Consider the following 19,666-nt stretch of genomic DNA (forward strand, 5'->3'; position numbering starts at 1 on the left):
ACATGCGACTGCATGTCATGCCTCTCAAAAACAAGTGCGCAACACCGGCGCAAAAATGAGGCTCTGCCTATGATTTGGGAAAGCCCCTAAAGAATAAGGTGTCTAAAACAGTGCCTGCCGATATTATTATATCAAAATACCCAGAATAAATGATTCCTCAAGGCTAAATATGTGTTAATAATGAATCGATTTAGCCCAGAAAAAGTCTACAGTCTTAATAAGCCCTTGTGAAGCCCTTATTTACGATCTTAATAAACATGGCTTACCGGATCCCATAGGGAAAATGACAGCTTCCAGCATTACATCGTCTTGTTAGAATGTGTCATACCTCAAGCAGCAAGAGACTGCTCACTGTTCCCCCAACTGAAGTTAATTGCTCTCAACAGTCCTGTGTGGAACAGCCATGGATTTTAGTGACGGTTGCTAAAATCATTTTCCTCATACAAACAGAAATCTTCATCTCTTTTCTGTTTCTGAGTAAATAGTACATACCAGCACTATTTCAAAATAACAAACTCTTGATTGAATAATAAAAACTACAGTTAAACACTAAAAAACTCTAAGCCATCTCCGTGGAGATGTTGCCTGTACAACGGCAAAGAGAATGACTGGGGTAGGCGGAGCCTAGGAGGGATCATGTGACCAGCTTTGCTGGGCTCTTTGCCATTTCCTGTTGGGGAAGAGAATATCCCACAAGTAAGGATGACGCCGTGGACCGGACACACCTATGTTGGAGAAAAGGGTTTTATAACCCTATCCACTTCACCTGCTGGCGCAGATATGTTCTTTGTTAGGAACAAGGATGGTACCCTAAGACCTATCATAAACTATAGAGCTCTTAACAAAGTAACAAAGAAAAATAGATACCCACTGCCACTCATACCCGAGCTCATAGAACAGTTATCCAGTGCAAATATATACACCAAGTTGGATCTTAGGGGTGCGACTTTGTCAGGATACGTAGTGGTGACGAGTGGTTGACGGCTTTTCGGACCAGATACGGCCTTTTTGAGTACAGGGTTATTCCGTTCGGGCTTTGTAATGCCCCTGCAACCTTTCAGTTCTTTGTGAATGATATTTTTCATGATTTACTGGATGTATTTATGATAATTTATTTAGACGATATTTTAATATATTCGAATACTATAGAAACACACATCCAACATGTTAAAATCGTCCTAGACAGACTAAGGAAACATCAACTATTTGCAAAACCTGAGAAGTGCATATTTCATACTTCAGAGTTGTCATTCTTAGGATACCGAATCACTCCCCAGGGTATTCAAATGGAAGACAATAAGGTATCTGTAATTACAAATTGGCCAGTACCAACCTCCAAAAAATTAGTTAAAAAATTTCTTGGCTTCTCAAACTTTTATCGCAAATGTATTAAAGGTTTCTCATCTATAGTAAAACCACTCACTAAGTTGACAGGAAAAAACACCAAGTTCCTTTGAACTAAAGAAGTGCAGGCAGCATTTGAATTGCTAAAACAGAGTTTTACATCAGCTCCCATCTTACACTTTTTTTACCACAACCTACAATACATTTTGGAAATAGATGCCAGTGAGTATGAGGTAGGAGCAATCCTTTCCCAAAGGAAATCTCATGATCTACCAATACATCCAATCGCTTTCTTTTCAAGAGCTATGACTCCATCAGAACTTAATTACCCCATTGGGGAGAAAGAACTTTTAGCAATAAAAACTTAATTGGAACACTGGAGACATTTACTGGAAGGTACAGAACAACCTATTCTTGTCTACACAGATCATAAAAATCTGGAATATTTACAAACTAATCGTACCCTCTCTGCCAGACAAGTCCGATGGAGTCTCTATTTCGCTAGATTTAATTTCGTCATTATACATTGACCAGGTTCACGTAACGGTAAGGCGGATGCTCTTTCCCAATTGCCTGCAATACCAACACACTCTACTAATCCAACGACTATCATTCCCAGACAACATATTGTGGCCTTGAACACCACTATGCATGAACAAATAAAGACAGCTCAACAAAATGATGCAAATATTCCTAGATAATTTGTACTACCATAATAACTTACTTTATGTACCTCCATCTGCACAAAATACAATTCTCTGTATGGTACACGACTCAGTCCTCACTTGACACCCTGGTATAAAAAGGACTTTAAAACTATTACAACGTGCATTCTGGTGGCCAAATATGGCACAGACAGTAACCAATTACATAAATTCCTGTACAACTTGCATCCAAACAAAACCTCAAGTAAAAAAGCCCTATGGGATGTTACTATCTTTGTCTATACCAGATAGACCATGGTCTGAGGTTGCTATGGATTTTTTTTTTTAAATCTTTTTATTGTGAGAACAATAATAACAAACAATCTGAAGGAACAAAGTCATCAAATATGTCCACACAGGGAACAACAGTTATCAATATGACCGTAGGGTTACATAGGTCAATAAATGCTTGACATGAACAGTAGACTGGGGTGTAGAATATATTAAGGTTGAAGAGAAGAAGTTAATAATATATATAGTATGGCCACCAGGAGTAACAAGATGACTACATTCCTTAAATAGACGGGATAGGGTTGACAGTTCTCAATTTTACTTATTACATCATATAGTATATAAAGTCCCGTGTTACTAGTTGTCTCGCAGGCTGCTTCTAGGGCGGGGAGGGTAAGGGGGGGGGGGGGGAGAAAGAGAGAGGGAAAAAAAAAAGGGGAAAAAAGGGAGGGGGAATAGGAATGGAGAATTACATAGTGTGAGAGTGGAGTAAGATATTGGGTCTTTAGTTCGGGAATTTCTCTATCCAAGGGGACCAGATCTCTATAAATGAATCCATCTTATCCAGTACAGAATATGAGTAGGATTCCATTTTCTGGATATAATGTACAGTGTTCATGATTTGTGAAATAGTGGGGGTAATTTCTGTTTCCAATCCCTAGCAATTTCCAGTTTAGTGGCCATAAATAGATAGATATAAAGGGACTTGTGAGCTTGGAGCATTGTTGGGAACCCTATATGCAACAGGCAGGTGTGAGAATTCAGGGTATAAGTAAGGTTGATAGAGTTGCAAATGTGAAATAACTGTGTCCAAACTTGTGTGATTTTGGGGCAGGACCACCATATGTGACTCTGTGTTCCCAACATACCGCACCCTCTCCAACATGTGGGGAGGGTGATTGACATGGATCTTGTGCAAGGTATAAGGGACCAAATGCCACCTAACTGTAATCTTGTAGTATACCTCCCATAAGGTCGCGCAATGAAGCAGCTTCTTCGTGAAGAGTATCTCCCCTATGCCATGTTTCAGTATCGACGGTGAACTTGAGCACTCCCTCCCAGGCGGAATGTTGCGAGATCTTCAGATGTGATTGAGAGTCAAGCAGAAGATCGTAGTGAAAGGAAAGATTTCCCCCTAACGAGGAAGGTGAAATCCCTCTATGTTCCCATTTAGTGGGCACTCTAACGTCTTGTCTGGGGAAACCCCAAGATCTAAGAAAAGAGCAGAGATGGAAGGCCTCAAACTGAAGTGTGGGGGGGATCTGTATATCAGCACAGACACTGCTGTGTAAAAGTATACCTGTACGCCCATAGAGATCTGAAACTGTAGTTACCCCAAATCCCCGCCAGGCCATTATGTGTGAGTCGGGGAGACAAAAGAGGGATCCTGCGATCGTCTGCTGTGGGGAGGGATGAGGAGCTATAGAAAGAAGGTGGCGAATTTGATTCCAGAACTGGAGTAGGTGTAGGATAACAGGATGGGAAGTCTTGAGAGATCCCTGTCCATGCGGGAGGATCCATGGGAGATCAGAAAGCAAGAGTCCACAGGGGAGAAGTGATTGTTCAATCTCTCTCCAAGAAGAGGGGTTCACAGTGTCGCTCCAATTTATCAGGTGTGATAGACGTGCTGCTTGGTAATAGCAGAGAATGTTAGGTAGGCCTAGGCCACCTCGGGCAGTGTCCCTCTGTAGTGTGCGCGTAGAGGTTCTAGGTTTTCTATTTTTACAAATATAATTGGTAATCAGGCTCTGTAGTCTGTTTATTATAGGTCTAGGAACATTGACCGGGAGAGAACGGAATAAGTACAGAATCTTAGGAACAAAAGACATCTTAACGGCCGTTATCCGACCAGTCCAGGAAATCTCCCAGAATTCCCAGGATTCTAGTAGCCTCCGCCACTCTGGGATCCTATCCGTGAAGTTTTTAGCAATCACTATGGGAGTAGATATGCTGAGATAGGTGCCCAATAGCTTTATAGTATGAGTAGACCACTGGAATTTAAAATGTTTCTTAAGTGCAGCTAGTTCTAGCTGCGAAATATTCACAGGAAGAGCTTCCATCTTGTTAATGTTCAGCTTATAGTAGCTATATTTACCAAAGCGGGTCAAGAGTTTAAAAACAGCGTGTACTGAGGTGGATGGATTAGTAAGGAGAAGCGTGATATCGTCCGCATACAATGCTATTTTATGCTGTGATTTCCCAAGCGTGAGCCCCGAAATGGCTGGATCTAATCTGATCTGATCGCCTGTGCTAGGGGCTCTATTGAAAGAGCGAAGAGGAGCGGCGAGAGGGGGCACCCCTGTCTAGTTCCATTGGTGATCTCTAAGGATACGGACTGGAATCCCACTCCTCTTACCGTAGCTGTGGGGCAAGAATATAGAGCCTGTACAGCTGTTATGAAGTCACTCGGAAATCCAAAGGTTCTAAGAGTTTCCCAAAGATAGTCCCAGCCCACCCTGTCAAAGGCCTTCTCGGCGTCTAGTGACAGGGCGAGCATGGGGATCTCCGTCTTAGCTGCTTCTAATAAAATGTCCAGGACCCTCCTTGTGGCATCAGGCCTTCTCTCTGAGGGATAAATCCCACTTGGTCCGTGTGGACAAGATTTGGGATTACCTTGGATAGTCGAGTGGCAATGATTTTTGCGTACAACTTCGTATCTATATTGAGGAGGGAGATGGGGTGGTAACTGCCACATTCTAACGGGTCTTTGCCAGGTTTCAAGATTGTGGTAATGGTAGCTTCTAGGAACTCTGCTCTAAAACATCCCTTGCTTTTTATTTCATTGAACATCCTGCATAGTACGGGGGTGAGGATAGGGTCAAACGTTTTATAAAATTGCCCTGTGAAGCCATCAGGTCCTGGAGATTTGGACACCTTAATCTCTTTTATACTGAGACGTACCTCTTCAGGAGAGATTGGGGCAGTAAGTCCCGACCATGCTTCCTGTGGGAGGGAGGGCAAATTCAATGCTTTTAAGAATGCTGATACCTCCTCTGAGGGAAGCAGTTTTTGAGGCTCGCTCGTCTCTAGGTTGTACAGTGTGGAGTAGAATCTCCTGAATGTCTCCCAAATCTCCTTGGGGAAGTGACTATACAGTTTAATGCTTTTATTCGTGGTATTTTTGCCTGGGCGGTTCTACATTTTAGCTTCATAGCTAATAGCGAAGAAGCCTTGTTGCTCTTATAATAATAGATCTGTTTAAGTTTTTCAAGATTAGCTTGAGTCCTCTGATACTCAATCATTCTGATTTGCTGTATTACTTCAGTGAGTTGAGTGTTAAGTACTGCTGAATAGGAAGAAGATAATTGGCTTTTAATAGACCTTAATTGGCAATTAAGTGAGGCTAGAGTAGCACCACGTACTTTCCGCAGTTGGGAGGCTTTAGCAATGTAGTGGCCTCTAAGATAGGCTTTAAGGGATGCCCATAGAATCTCTGCAGTGACCTGTGCCGTATCATTAGTGGATATAAAGTTAGATATGACCTCTCCAGTTTCCACTTGAAAAGTGGGGTGCGTGACTAGGAAGTCTTTGAGTCGCCACATTGGAGGATGGGGGCCAGCCAGATTTGAGCCTATAATAATCAATAAAGAATCATGATCAGACCAAGATATAGGGGAGATCTTTGTGTAGGTGACATGTTCTAATGCACGAGAGCTAAGAAAAAAAAAGTCTATGCGAGTGTAAGACCTATGTGGAGAAGAGTAGAACGTAAATTCTTTATCTGTTGGATGAAAGGCTCGCCATACGTCGTAGAGGTCATATTGGCGGAATAATGTTTGGAGGCTATTGAGAGGGGGTGTGTGGTTCTCTCTGAGATAGAGATCTTAGGTCCCATTCTATCGAGTAGGGGGTCCCATATTAAATTAAAGTCCCCTCCTAGGATTAGCTCACCCTGTTTCACCGCCGATACTGAAGTCAGGAGTTGTTTGAGGAATTTGATTTGCCTCATGTTAGAAGCATAAGCGTTTACCAGGGTGATTAATTTATCATTTAACAAATCTGGCTTGTGTGTCTCTTTCAGTATACTTGATTTCGAGCGTAAGGGAGGAATTGATTATAATTGCAACTCCTCTGGATTTAGAGGTGTAGAAAGCAGAAATGATGGTTGGGAATTTCCTAGTTAGCTTGGGAAAGTCTGTGTTTGTCAGCCAATGTGTCTCCTGGATAAAGGCAATATCAACTCTGGTCTTCTGGAGCATGTTTAACAAGAGGCTACTCTTAGTAGGGGAGTTAAGGCCCTGAGTATTGAGTGTAAGTATGAGTAGTTGCGCCATATTTGGGAACGTATGGCAATTATAGAAAACCTACAGTAGGTGGAAGTTGGGGCGGGGAGGGCTGGAGAGGAGAAAGAGAGAAAGGAGAAGAGAAGAGGAGGAAGAGAAAAAAAAAAAAAAAAAAAAAAAAAAAAAAGGGGAAGAGAGGGTACCGGGGGGAGGGGGTGGAACGAGCAGCCTACGAGACTAGTGTTATCAAGTAAAGAATAATGCTTTAAATGGGATAAGAACTCAGGTTATAATAAGGGGGAAGGAGTTCAGGGGGCAAGAGCCACTCGAAAGTGGTGGAGGGCTTGGGGAGTGGGGGAGCAAAAAGGGGGGGGGGGAGCAGCAGTTAGATTGTTAAGAGAAGTTCTTGGGGGTGCACCAAGAGCTTTATGATGGTAGTAAGCCAAGCTTTTAAAATAGGTAGGATAAGTAAAGGTATGGGGGGAGGTGAGTAAATGTTATCGTCTTTAGATGGAATCAAGCACTTCAGAATGTTAAACGTGGGAGAAGTGAGAAATTATGATGCATGCGAAGGGTAGGGGAGTGCCAAAAGGACTAGGGGTTGCGTAAGAGATCTCCATCTAGCATGGAAAGGTGTATGTGTGTCTAGAGATTAATGGAATAGGGGGGGGGGGTGAGGGATCAGTAAGAGGAAATGAGGGATGCATATTAACTGTCTCTCAGTACATTTAGACACTTCTATTACAACAAGAGGAGTTTATGCATAAATATAAACAAATGCAAGACATATTACTGATACCTATATAGAGAAACATACCTATATAGAGAAGACATACCTGTAATACAATGTGTTTTACTAGGGTGAGATTAATCCAGGCTAATATCAATAGATAAAGATTTTGTAGATACAACAACAAAAGGCATATATATAGGCAATAACAAGTGAGATAGAATACCAGGATAATCATATGATACATAACTCATAAAGGAGTGTGTAGATACCTATACGTACTAGTTCCTGTGAAGGCGATAGAGATATGTGTCATAATAGTACACATTGCTACAAAAGGGTAAGGGTGATTAAAGCTAAGAAGATTATGATGTTACGATGTCTATTCTTATCCTTTCCGCCTACCTGAGTGTAGGTGGTCTGGGGATTGGGATTATCCTAACGTATATATGTGTTAGATAGATACCTGGTTTAGAGTACAATCTGAGGGTGAGAGCACATGTAGTCAGTGTAGCTTGTCATGATTCCAGCTATCTGTGCTTGGGAAGGTATACTAAAATGGGATTTAGGTCTCAAGAGCGTGTTTTCAAATGGGTGGAGTAGTTAACCTAAAGTGCAAATGGATAAGTAGACCATAGAAGGGTGAGTCCCTGAAATATAAACTAACTGATGGTCAGGGGAGAATAAAATGTCTGCCATTTTAGTGTATGACTATACTATATGTCTTAGCAGATAACCTAAATCTTAAAAACATAAAACAAGTTACCAGATCAACATAGAAACAAACATGACATAATTTGAATAATACTTTACCACCAGGTACAATCTCTTCATAATAACTGGAGTTTATTACAAAAGCCACAGTGACCTGTTCCACCAGGGGGTTAGAAGAGCGACTATCTAAATATAAAAAGGAGTGGTGAGCAAATGAATGTTACCAAAGATATTGCCTGCTCTAGTAATTCCGGAAGACCATGTTCAAAAGTCCTCTACAGGCTGATAAACATCTTTCCCCCTGGTTTGACAGTAGAAGATATGTGGCAAAGGCGCAAACTAGGCGCAGCCATCCTAAGATGAAGAAGTAGAAATATTATGTGCATATGGATATTACTAGGGTAATCTCTCGTTCCAGGATTCCTAGGAGTCCAAGTTCAAGTGTCCTCTGTAGATTGAGTAGGGTCTTTCCTCTTGGCTTGGTAATTGAAGGTTTGCGGCAGAGGTCTCCAGCTAGGTGCAGAGGTGTTCAGTCCCACTGAACGTGCTGTAGAATCCTTCAGCTGGACTGGTGCATGGAGTAATTGTAGAGACTGTAGAAGTCTGACCCCCTGTTCTGGGGAGGATACAGAATATGAATGGTCCTCTATTTGAAAATATAATTTGACAGGGAACCCCCAGCGGTAATTGATATCGTTCTGTCTCAGACAGTGGGTGACCTGTTGGAAAGTGCGCCTTCGGAATAGGGTATGTGTTGAGAGATCTGGGAAGATCTGTATCATTTGAAAAGGTTCTTTCAATGTTTTATTGTGGAATGAAGCTCTAAGAACTTTTTCTTTGAATGTGTAGTAATGTAATCTTACTATGACGTCTCTAGAAGAGCCTGAGGGTTATGTTCTTGGGCAGAGAGCTCGGTGAGCTCTATCAATAATGGCATCCTGCGTTTGAACAGGGCCCACCAGTTCACTGAACCGTTCCATGAGGTATTTGGGGAGGGCAGGAGTATCAACATCTTCCGGAATGCCGCAGATCCTCAGATTATTGCGGCGTGACCTATCCTCCATGTCCGCCATCTTTGATTCTAGGTCTGAGATAGTTTCCGCTAATGATTGAGTGTATGCTAACAAATTGGAGTGATCCAGATGAAGATCTTCCTGTTTTTTCTCCAATGTTTCTGTTCCATCACCCAGGGATGAAATCTCTATTTTTAGCTCTGTGACTGATGTTTTTAGATCATGTTTAATGGATGCATGATGTGAGTCCATTTTTTCAGATAACTCCTTTATGGAGTCTAGAATAGAAGCATTTGTAGTTGTGTATCTCTCACTAGGTAGCGGGGTTGCCCTGTGTGTGCTTCTGCTAGATGTTAATGACTCCCTAGAATCTTCATCTGAGAATTCTTGCTCATAGTGAGCTTTACTTGAAAAATGGTCAGAGAGAGTCCTTTTAGGAGCATCATATTGCTTCTGCTTCTTTCTTTGAGTATTAGACAGTGTAATTTAGGTCTGGTGCGCAGTTGTCAACTGTTGTTCTCTGGAGGGATAGGTTTGTAAGTGCGTGGTATATGAAGATAAATAAGTCGGCACTCCCCTTACAGCGTTTTTATGCCTCCATCAGATAAGGGGTAAGGGCAGTAGGAACAAAAATAAAGCAATATCTAAGGAGAGCTTACAGTTGTTATAAGGCCTCCATCCAGAATGCTAATGTGCTATCTCTCCCCAGGGAATTTGCTCACTCCAGAGCGACTAAGGAAAAGGGAACAGGGGGTATGACCCGTAGGCAGATGGGCCGACGGGAAAGGAGAGGGAGAGATAGTGGTAGATGTTCTTCTCTAGTAATCTGTCCATAATTTAATGTGCAGTGTTTGCAGCACTTATAGATACTGTTGCAGTTACTGATGGGGTAAATATAGTAGGCCTGTGGCTTTTCAATGAAAGAGTCCCGGTCAGTTACTAGGCCCCTGTTTGTGTTGTTCTATAGGTAATGCTGGAGCTCTCAGAAATCTGTCTCCAAGTATGTATGATGCGTCTTGTCAAAATAGCAAGGCAGGGAGCATTGAGTTAAATGTGGAGGCACTGAGATGAGTGAGTTCGTGTGAGGCAGTTATCAAGTGCGCAACAAAGCGCAGTTGCTTACCCGGTGTTAACCACAGCCTTCGGCAGGTCCCTGTCAGTGTCCGCCTGACAATTACAAGAGTGCAGCGGTCCAGACTGCAGCGTGTACTGCTTCCGCGGAGAGCGCCCGATGCAGAGCAAAGTGGTAGGGGTAAGTGCGTCCGCGGCTTGCTGATGAGTCTGTTGTGGCGGTCGGCCCCTCTCACCTCAGTAGGTCTCCCGGTTCCGCTGCAGGCAGTAGAATCTGTCTCAGTCTGAGGAGGAGAGTTGAGCGGGCTGCTATAGTGCTAGTGTATATCTGTCCTAAGAGAGAGTCCTTTTAGGAGCATCAGATTGCTTCTGCTTCTTTCTTTGAGTATTAGACATTGTAATTTAGGTCTGGTGCGCAGTTGTCAACTGTTGTTCTCTGGAGGGATAGGTTTGTAAGTGCGTGGTATATGAACATAAATAAGTCGGCACTCCCCTTACAGCGTTTTTATGCCTCCATCAGATAAGGGGTAAGGGCAGTAGGAACAATAATAAAGCAATATCTAAGGAGAGCTTACAGTTGTTATAAGGCCTCCATCCAGAATGCTAATGTGCTATCTCTCCCCAGGGAATTTGCTCACTCCAGAGCGACTAAGGAAAAGGGAACAGGGGGTATGACCCGTAGGCAGATGGGCCAACAGGAAAGGAGAGGGAGAGATAGTGGTAGATGTTCTTCTCTAGTAATCTGTCCTTAATTTACTGTGCAGTGTTTGCAGCACTTATAGATACTGTTGCAGTAACTGATGGGATAAATATAGTAGGCCTGTGGCTTTTCAATGAAAGAGTCCCGGTCAGTTACTAGGCCCCTGTTTGTGTTGTTTTATAGGTAATGCTGGAGCTCTCAGAAATCTGTCTCCAAGTATGTATGATGCGTCTTGTCAAAATAGCAAGGCAGGGAGCATTGAGATAAATGTGGAGGAACTGAGATGAGTGAGTTCGTGTGAGGCAGTTATCAAGTGCGCAACAAAGCGCAGTTGCTTACCCGGTGTTAACCACAGCCTTCGGCAGGTCCCTGTCAGTGTCCGCCTGACAATTACAAGAGTGCAGCGGTCCAGACTGCAGCGTGTACTGCTTTCGCAGAGAGCGCCAGATGCAGAGCAAAGTGGTAGGGGTAAGTGCATCCGCGGCTTGCGGATGAGTCTGTTGTGGCGGTCGGCCCCTCTCACCTCAGTAGGTCTCCCGGTTCCGCTGCAGGCAGTAGAATCTGTCTCAGTCTGAGGAGGAGAGTTGAGCGGGCTGCTATAGTGCTAGTGTATATCTGTCCTAAGAGCTGGGGATCTGGACAGGTAGAGTCAGTCTCACTTTGGCAGTAATACAGGGCCAAGAAGGAGCCGGAAGTGGTTTCCCGCCTCTGTGCGCAAGTGACTGCTAGAACAACGAACGTCCTAATATTAATGTTATTTTTGCGCCTCACCCAACAAATCACACATTGAGGTGCCTGGTAGAAATGGCTATCCTAGGGATCCAATAATAAAAAGCCTGGGATTCAAAATAATAAATAAAAATTAGTTTATCTTTGCTTGGCTCACGGAGCTCTTCTTATGTGCAGCCACCCGGTATCGTGGCTAGCTCCGCCCCCCGGTTGCTATGGATTTTATAGTAGACCTACCAAAATCGTCAAACCATACAACAATACTTGTTGTAATCGACCGCCTTACTAAGATGGCACATTTCATTCCTTCGACTAGATTGCCTAATGCTTCTTTGACTGCTCAACTATTTTTAACTAACATCGTAAAATTACATGGATTACCTATCACTATAACCACAGACAGAGGTAGCCAATTTACCTCCAAGTTTTGGAAAGAGCTTTGTACCTCTTTAAACATTCTCAATCGAATGGGCAGACCGAAAGGGCAAATCAATGCCTCGAACAATATCTCAGAGCATATTGTTCCCATCAATAAGACCATTGGGTTGATTATCTTCCTTACGCTGAATTTGTGTACAACAATGCAACTAATAGATCAACCAAACATTCACCATTTTTTGCCAATTATGGTTATAATCCCTCTTTCCATCCGTTTCCGGATTATTCATCTAGTTCTCCCACAGTTCTGGATCTCACAAACAAGTTGTCACAGATTCATCAAGACCTGAAATCTAACATTGCAGCAGCCCAAAACACCCAAAAACATTACTACGACCTCAGGCACAGAAAACCCCCTACCTATCAGATTGGCTCTCCACAAAGAACATACAGTTACGTGCACCCTGTAAGAAGCTTACTTCTTTGTACATTGGTCCCTATTCTATCACTAAGATAGTAAATAACAACGCGGTCACTTTGGACTTACCTAGTGAATTACGAATTCACCCTACCTTTCACGTCTCCTTACTGAAACCATTCCAACACATTCAAGGAGTTCCAATTCCTTTAAACCATTCCGCTTACAGCGATCAACCGGAATATGAGGTATCTGAAATGCTTGATTCCAGAAGACGTGGACGTATTTTAGAATACTTGGTTCGTTGGAAGGGGTATTCTGCTGATGAGGATTCCTGGGAAACCTCTACGAACCTCTCTGCAGATCGTCTCGTTTCGATCTTTCACGGAAGACATCCGGATAGACCTAAGCCCTGAAACCCAGTGGGTGTAATGTGTTTATTAATGTTGGATCTCAACTGCCGTAAAAGTATGAATGTTTCACTCTAAAATACAGACTATTATTTCAGCATAGGCTGTGATGATTTAGAGTGAGTTTTAATTTATGATGAATTGAAGACTGAGAATATAGTTATAGTAATTAGGTACTATTAATGTGTAGCAATATTCCAATCTATAACTGCAAAGGTAGTTCAATAACTTTGAATTAGAATTCAGAAATGATAATCAGTGAAATTCAGTATTGAGACTTAAGTTCAGATAATGAGCGAGTGAAATGTGGACTAGCCACTGTAAGGCTGTTTGTAATAGTATCCGTCTGGTATGTAGTGAGAGAGAACACTGAAACATGCAGCTGCTGACAGGGGCGTGTCAGGTACACAGGAGTTCCCCAGCTGATGACGTCAGAGCTGTTCCGTAGCGTTACAGTGAAACCGGCTTGATACAAATAATATATTGAAACAAAAAGTAGCGATATGCTAGTAAGTGCAGTAAATAGATCAGTTAACTTTGTGGAAGCAACTTAAGATTTTATTTTACTTGCGGTTACTCCTTGAAAGTCCCGGTTTGTCCTGCTTGCAGGTGTCTGATGAAACAGATCCAATCCTCAGTGTAAAAGCTTGTGTTGGCTGCAGAGCAAACAATAAGTAACTTAGATGATTTAATTCCGTTCACTGGAAAAGTTGTTTATAGGAGCAGTTCCTGCTGGTAATTGTAAATCCAATAACTTGTAATAGCATATATCTTCAATTCATGAATTTATACACAGGATAGGAATTGGATGCATAGAGCTTAGCTGACATGAACTTAATAACTAAGCACTTGTTTGGGGCGGAGACATGACTTAAATAGAGGTGGAAGGTGAGCTGTAGAAAAAGAAGGAAAACCAGGAGTGGAATCCTTACACGTGCCCCCCCTCAAGCAAGCCGACCACGGCTGGATGTTTAGGTCTGTGTGGAAAACGTCTATGGAAACGTGCAACAAGCCTAGTAGCATCAATATGGGTATGAGGTTCCCAGGAGTCTTCGTCAGATGAAAACCCCTTCCATCTTACAAGATACTGAAGTTCACCATTACAATATCTTGAATCCAGGAGATCCTGAACTTCATACATGTTTGCGTCCAGGCATACCGGATCAGGAGGAAGGAAAGGTGTAGGAGGGTGTTGACCTGTATAAGGCTTAAGTAAAGAGACATGGAAGGTAGGGTGTATTACCAAAGTATCAGGCAGATCCAAGGTAACTGCATTCTCATTTACTATGTGAGTGATCTTGAATGGGCCTATGAATAGACTAGCCAATTTCTTCTTGGGAAGATGTAACTTGATATTTTTTGTTGACAACCATACAAAGTCCCCTATTTTATACTTTGGAGCAACTCTTCGTCGTAAGTCATAATACTTTTTCTGAGATGCTTGTGCATGCTGTATGTTCGTACATAAATGATGGAAGTTTTCTGATAGGCGTTGTAATAATTCGTCAACAGATGGTGTATTTTCAGAAGAGGAGTGCTGAAAATTGAATCTAGGATTGAAACCGTAGTTAGCAAAGAATGGAGAGTAATTGGTGGTACTGTTGATAGTGTTATTGTAGGAAAATTCTGCCATAGCAAGAAAAGATGACCATTTATGTTGATGGTATGAACAGTAACAACGTAAGTATTGCTCAAGCCATTGGTTCAATCTTTCAGTTTGTCCGTTCGTTTGCGGGTGGAAGGCAGTACTGAGCCGTTGTTCAATTTGCAGAGTTGTAGTGAGTGTTTTCCAAAACCTTGAGGTAAATTGGCTACCTCTATCTGTGAACAAAACAGTCGGTAAACCATGATGCCTTACAACGTTGTTTAGAAACAAATGTGCAGTTTCTGAGGAAGTAGGTAACTTGTGGTAAGCAATGAAATGTGCCATTTTAGTAAAGTGGTCAGTAACGACTAAAATGGTGGTGAAACCAGAGCTTGGTGGTAGTTCTACTATAAAATCCATACCAATGTGAGCCCAGGGTGAATTGGGTATGTCCAAAGGCATGAGGAGACCGTACGGAGGTCTTCTCTCGGGTTTGGATACAGAGCAAGTATTACACTGTTGAATGTAAAGCTTGATAGAATTTTCCATGGATGGCCACCAGTAAGTTCTGCTTACTAATTCCTTAGTGCGTCTGATACCTACATGACCAAGTAAGGGAGGATCATGGTGTTCTTTAATTATTTGTGCTCTGAGTGGTTCAGGTACGTAAATCTGAGAACCATGAAAATATAACCCATCTTTCTTAATTAGGGAGTTCAGAAGTGTTTGTTTTTCCAAACCTAAGGCGGTTTCATAATCTGGAACTGATATAGATAGTGAAGCGAGAAATTTAGTAGGTGGGAGGATACAACTAGGTGTATATTCAGGAATAGGTCTAGGATCTCTGCGGGAGAGGGCATCTGCCTTTCCATTTTTCGATCCAGGTCTATACAAAATCTGGAAGTCAAAACGACTGAAGAATAGGCTCCATCTAACCTGTCTTCCAGATAAGGTTTTGTTGTTCTGTAGAAATTCAAGATTACAATGGTCTGTATATATTATGATGGGATGAGATGTACTTTCCAGGAGATGTCTCCAAAATTCCAAAGCTCTTTTGATGGCCAGTAATTCTTTATCCCCAATGGAGTAATTCATTTCTGCAGAGGACATAATTTTTGAGAAGAAGCCGATAGGGAATAGAGGTTCTTTGAGTGTCTTACGTTGTGATAAGACTGCACCGAGTGCATAGTCCGAAGAATCCACTTCCAATATATATTGCAGATCGGGGTCAGGATACTTTAAAATAGGAGCTGAAGAAAAAGACTCCTTGAGGAAACTGAAAGCATCAGCAGCTTCTTTCGACCATCGGAACACGCAATTGGAGCTAGTAAGTTTGGTAAGAGGTTTCGAAATCCTTGAGAAATTTCGGATGAATTTCCTGTAATAATTACTGAATCCGAGGAATTTTTGTAGATCCTTTCTGTTCATAGGAGTTGGCCATGATTTTACTGCCTCAACTTTTCCCTCTTGCATTTGAATGCCTTCAGGGCTGATGGAATAACCCAGGAAATCAATCGTTGTAGTATGAAAAATACATTTTTCCAGTTTGGCATATAGTCGGTGAACCTGGAGGCGAGATAAAACCCAACTAACGTGTTTGATGTGGTCAGTAGTATTGGAGGAATAAATTAAAATGTCATCTAAATAAACTATGACACAGATATCGAGTAAATCATGAAAAATGTCATTTATAAAGAATTGGAAGGTTGCTGGTGCATTGGTGAGTCCGAAAGGCATAACTAGGTATTCATACAACCCATATCTTGTTCTAAAAGCCGTGAGCCATTCATCCCCCTCTCTGATGCGTACAAGGTTGTATGCTCCCCTCAGATCCAATTTAGTGTAGATAGTAGCATGTCTTAGTCTCTCTATGAGTTCCGGAATGAGTGGAAGTGGGTAGCGATTTTTTATGGTGATCTTATTTAGTTGTCTAAAATCGATAATAGGGCGTAAAGAGTTGTCCTTGTTTCGGACAAAAAACATACCAGCACCGGCTGGTGAGACAGAAGGACGAATGAATCCTTTCTTCAAGTTCTCATCTAAGTAGCTTTTCAGATGGTCTAATTCGGATTGACATAGAGGATATAAATGTCCTATGGGGGGAGTTGTACCTGGTTTCAACTCTATGGGGCAGTCATAGGATCGATGGGGAGGAAGTGTTTCAGCCTCTTTTTTACTGAAAACCTCAGCGAAGTGACTGTATTCAATTGGTACAAGAGTGTCAGAAGTGGGGTTCAGAGAAAGTAATGACTGCCTAATACAGGTTTGTTGGCAATATTGTGAGTTTAAATGTATGTCTAAAGATTTCCAACTGATCTGAGGTTCATGTAGTTGTAGCCAAGCCAATCCAAGAACAATTGGAAATAAGGGAGATGTAATCACATCAAAAGAGAGATGTTCATGATGATTGTTTAATGTAGTGACAGAAAGAGGAATGGTATGATGTGTAATAGGTCCAGAAGAAATCTCAGAGCCATCAACAACACGAAGTGAAATAGGAGACAATTTCTTAATCAGGGGTATTTTATTGATAGACACTAATGAGCTGTCGATGTAGTTGCCTTGAGCTCCGGTGTCAAGGATAGCAGGGACTGAGATCTGTTTACTTGCCCACTGTAAAGACAAAAGTAGAGAACAGTGAAGTGATTTGTTAAGTACTACTTGAGAGGTGAAGATAGTGCTACACTTACTGTTCTTTTTCTGGGGTATGATAGGGCAGTCCTTAAGACTGTGAGCTGGATCACCACAATACATGCAAAGGCCCCGGGTCTTTCTTCTCATACGTTCATCCGGTGATAGAGGTCCCCTGAAGATACTGATATCCATAGCTTCAGCTCCGGTGGGACTAGTAGACCTAAGAGTAGGTTGGTTAGGACTGGAAAACTTTTTGTTTGGCTGGTCTGAATATTGTCGTTCGGATCTTCTCTCCCTTAATCTTCTATCAATATGGCTACTTAATTTCATAAGAGCCTCAAGTGTCTCTGGCAATTCTGTTCTGGCTAATTCATCCTTGACTGCATCAGAAAGACCAAGCCTAAATTGATTTCTGAGGGCTATGGCATTCCATTGGGAGTCAATGGAATACTGTTTGAACTCCGTTATGTAATATTCCACAGGTCTGGATCCTTGCTTCAATTTCCTCATTTTGCTCTCAGCTGTTATTTGGAGGTTGGTATCATTATACAATTCATCCATGACGTCAAGAAATGCCGAAAAGGATGATAGGACCGGATTATTAGTCTCGAATAGTGTGTCAGCCCATATACGGGGTTCTCCCCTTAAATAACTTATCATGCTGAGAACTTTTACCCTATCATTTGGATAAGTCCTAGGCTTGAGAGAAAAATTAAGAAGGCAAGCATTCTTAAAGTGGCGGTATTGATTTCTGTCTCCTTGAAAACATTCTGGAGGAGCAACAAAGGGTTCAGGAGAGGTCTCTTGGGCTGGTAGCTTAGGATTGATGGAATCTTTTATAACGTTTCTCAAAGTCTCATTCTCCAATTGTAATTCTCTTAGACCCTGGCTGAGTTGGTCTACCCTTTGTGACAGGTTAAAGACAATTTGTGGGAGCTCGGCTGGATCCATAATAATGGCTTAGTTATTCTGTAATGTGTTTATTAATGTTGGATCTCAACTGCCGTAAAAGTATGAATGTTTCACTCTAAAATACAGACTATTATTTCAGCATAGGCTGTGATGATTTAGAGTGAGTTTTAATTTATGATGAATTGAAGACTGAGAATATAGTTATAGTAATTAGGTACTATTAATGTGTAGCAATATTCCAATCTATAACTGCAAAGGTAGTTCAATAACTTTGAATTAGAATTCAGAAATGATAATCAGTGAAATTCAGTATTGAGACTTAAGTTCAGATAATGAGCGAGTGAAATGTGGACTAGCCACTGTAAGGCTGTTTGTAATAGTATCCGTCTGGTATGTAGTGAGAGAGAACACTGAAACATGCAGCTGCTGACAGGGGCGTGTCAGGTACACAGGAGTTCCCCAGCTGATGACGTCAGAGCTGTTCCGTAGCGTTACAGTGAAACCGGCTTGATACAAATAATATATTGAAACAAAAAGTAGCGATATGCTAGTAAGTGCAGTAAATAGATCAGTTAACTTTGTGGAAGCAACTTAAGATTTTATTTTACTTGCGGTTACTCCTTGAAAGTCCCGGTTTGTCCTGCTTGCAGGTGTCTGATGAAACAGATCCAATCCTCAGTGTAAAAGCTTGTGTTGGCTGCAGAGCAAACAATAAGTAACTTAGATGATTTAATTCCGTTCACTGGAAAAGTTGTTTATAGGAGCAGTTCCTGCTGGTAATTGTAAATCCAATAACTTGTAATAGCATATATCTTCAATTCATGAATTTATACACAGGATAGGAATTGGATGCATAGAGCTTAGCTGACATGAACTTAATAACTAAGCACTTGTTTGGGGCGGAGACATGACTTAAATAGAGGTGGAAGGTGAGCTGTAGAAAAAGAAGGAAAACCAGGAGTGGAATCCTTACAGTGGGTTTCCTTTTGTGGGGGGGTACTGTCAAGCCTGTACCTTTAATTCAGTCCCCGCCTGTCTTACCTCTACCCTATTTCAACCTGTTCCTCATTAACCTAATTGCTTGGTATTGCTGCTTCACAGTTATTCGGAGCTCTTTGATACTTGTTACTAGGTCAGAAGTTAGACTTGCGATATTTTGCTAAATTACTTGTACCTCAGTCCATTATCTGTAAGCCACTACTGCTTCAGCTTACAACCACAGCTTGAATCCTCTCCTGATCAGAAGTAAAGTGCCGTTCAAACAAACCGCAACTCATTGCTGCCTGAAATTCGTCTCTCTGCTGTCATCATCGATACTGAAGGAAGACAGCCTCGTTTTCGTCACAGCTCATAACCCCAGCTAGACGCTGAAGGAATTAAGTCCTCTCTCCAACTGCTCTGCAAAATCAGCTGCTAAATAGTATGTAAGTACCGGTCTTACTGTTTCCATTTATACTTGTGTCACACATTCCTAGGAAGTGTTCTAACAAGTCTTTAGGTATTTTCAACACTTGGGAAGTTGTTTGATCTTTCATTCAGAATTGTCACTACCGTAATTATTGAAGTAAGATCTTATGTACCATTACCACATTCTCTGTAGCAATTGTTACATATTAGCAGATTCGTGGCCATAGGAGGTTACTTACTTTTAATCATAGCAAGTAATCTTACTGAATATGTTAGTATATAAAAGCTGCTTAATTAATGCTGCTCATTTATTTCATAATAAGTAGGAATTTGTTAATGCAGCAACACACTATATATCCTTAAGTAATAATAATTATATATATTTCTTCTTTTCTGCAAAAACAGATCCAAATACAAACAAGCCATTACAACCCCTCAATCATTATACACAACATACGTGCAC

General features: G+C 41.7%; 1 protein-coding gene across 1 annotated transcript in view; it reads right to left on the reverse strand.

Moving 5' to 3' along the window:
• Window positions 1–19,666, reverse strand: part of LOC128657427 (zinc finger protein 2-like) — a 223,680-nt gene that overhangs the window by 42,505 nt on the left and 161,509 nt on the right. The gene's annotated exons all lie outside the window — the stretch shown is intronic.

This window comes from Bombina bombina, chromosome 4, assembly GCF_027579735.1.
Source record: "Bombina bombina isolate aBomBom1 chromosome 4, aBomBom1.pri, whole genome shotgun sequence".
NCBI lineage: Eukaryota > Metazoa > Chordata > Amphibia > Anura > Bombinatoridae > Bombina > Bombina bombina.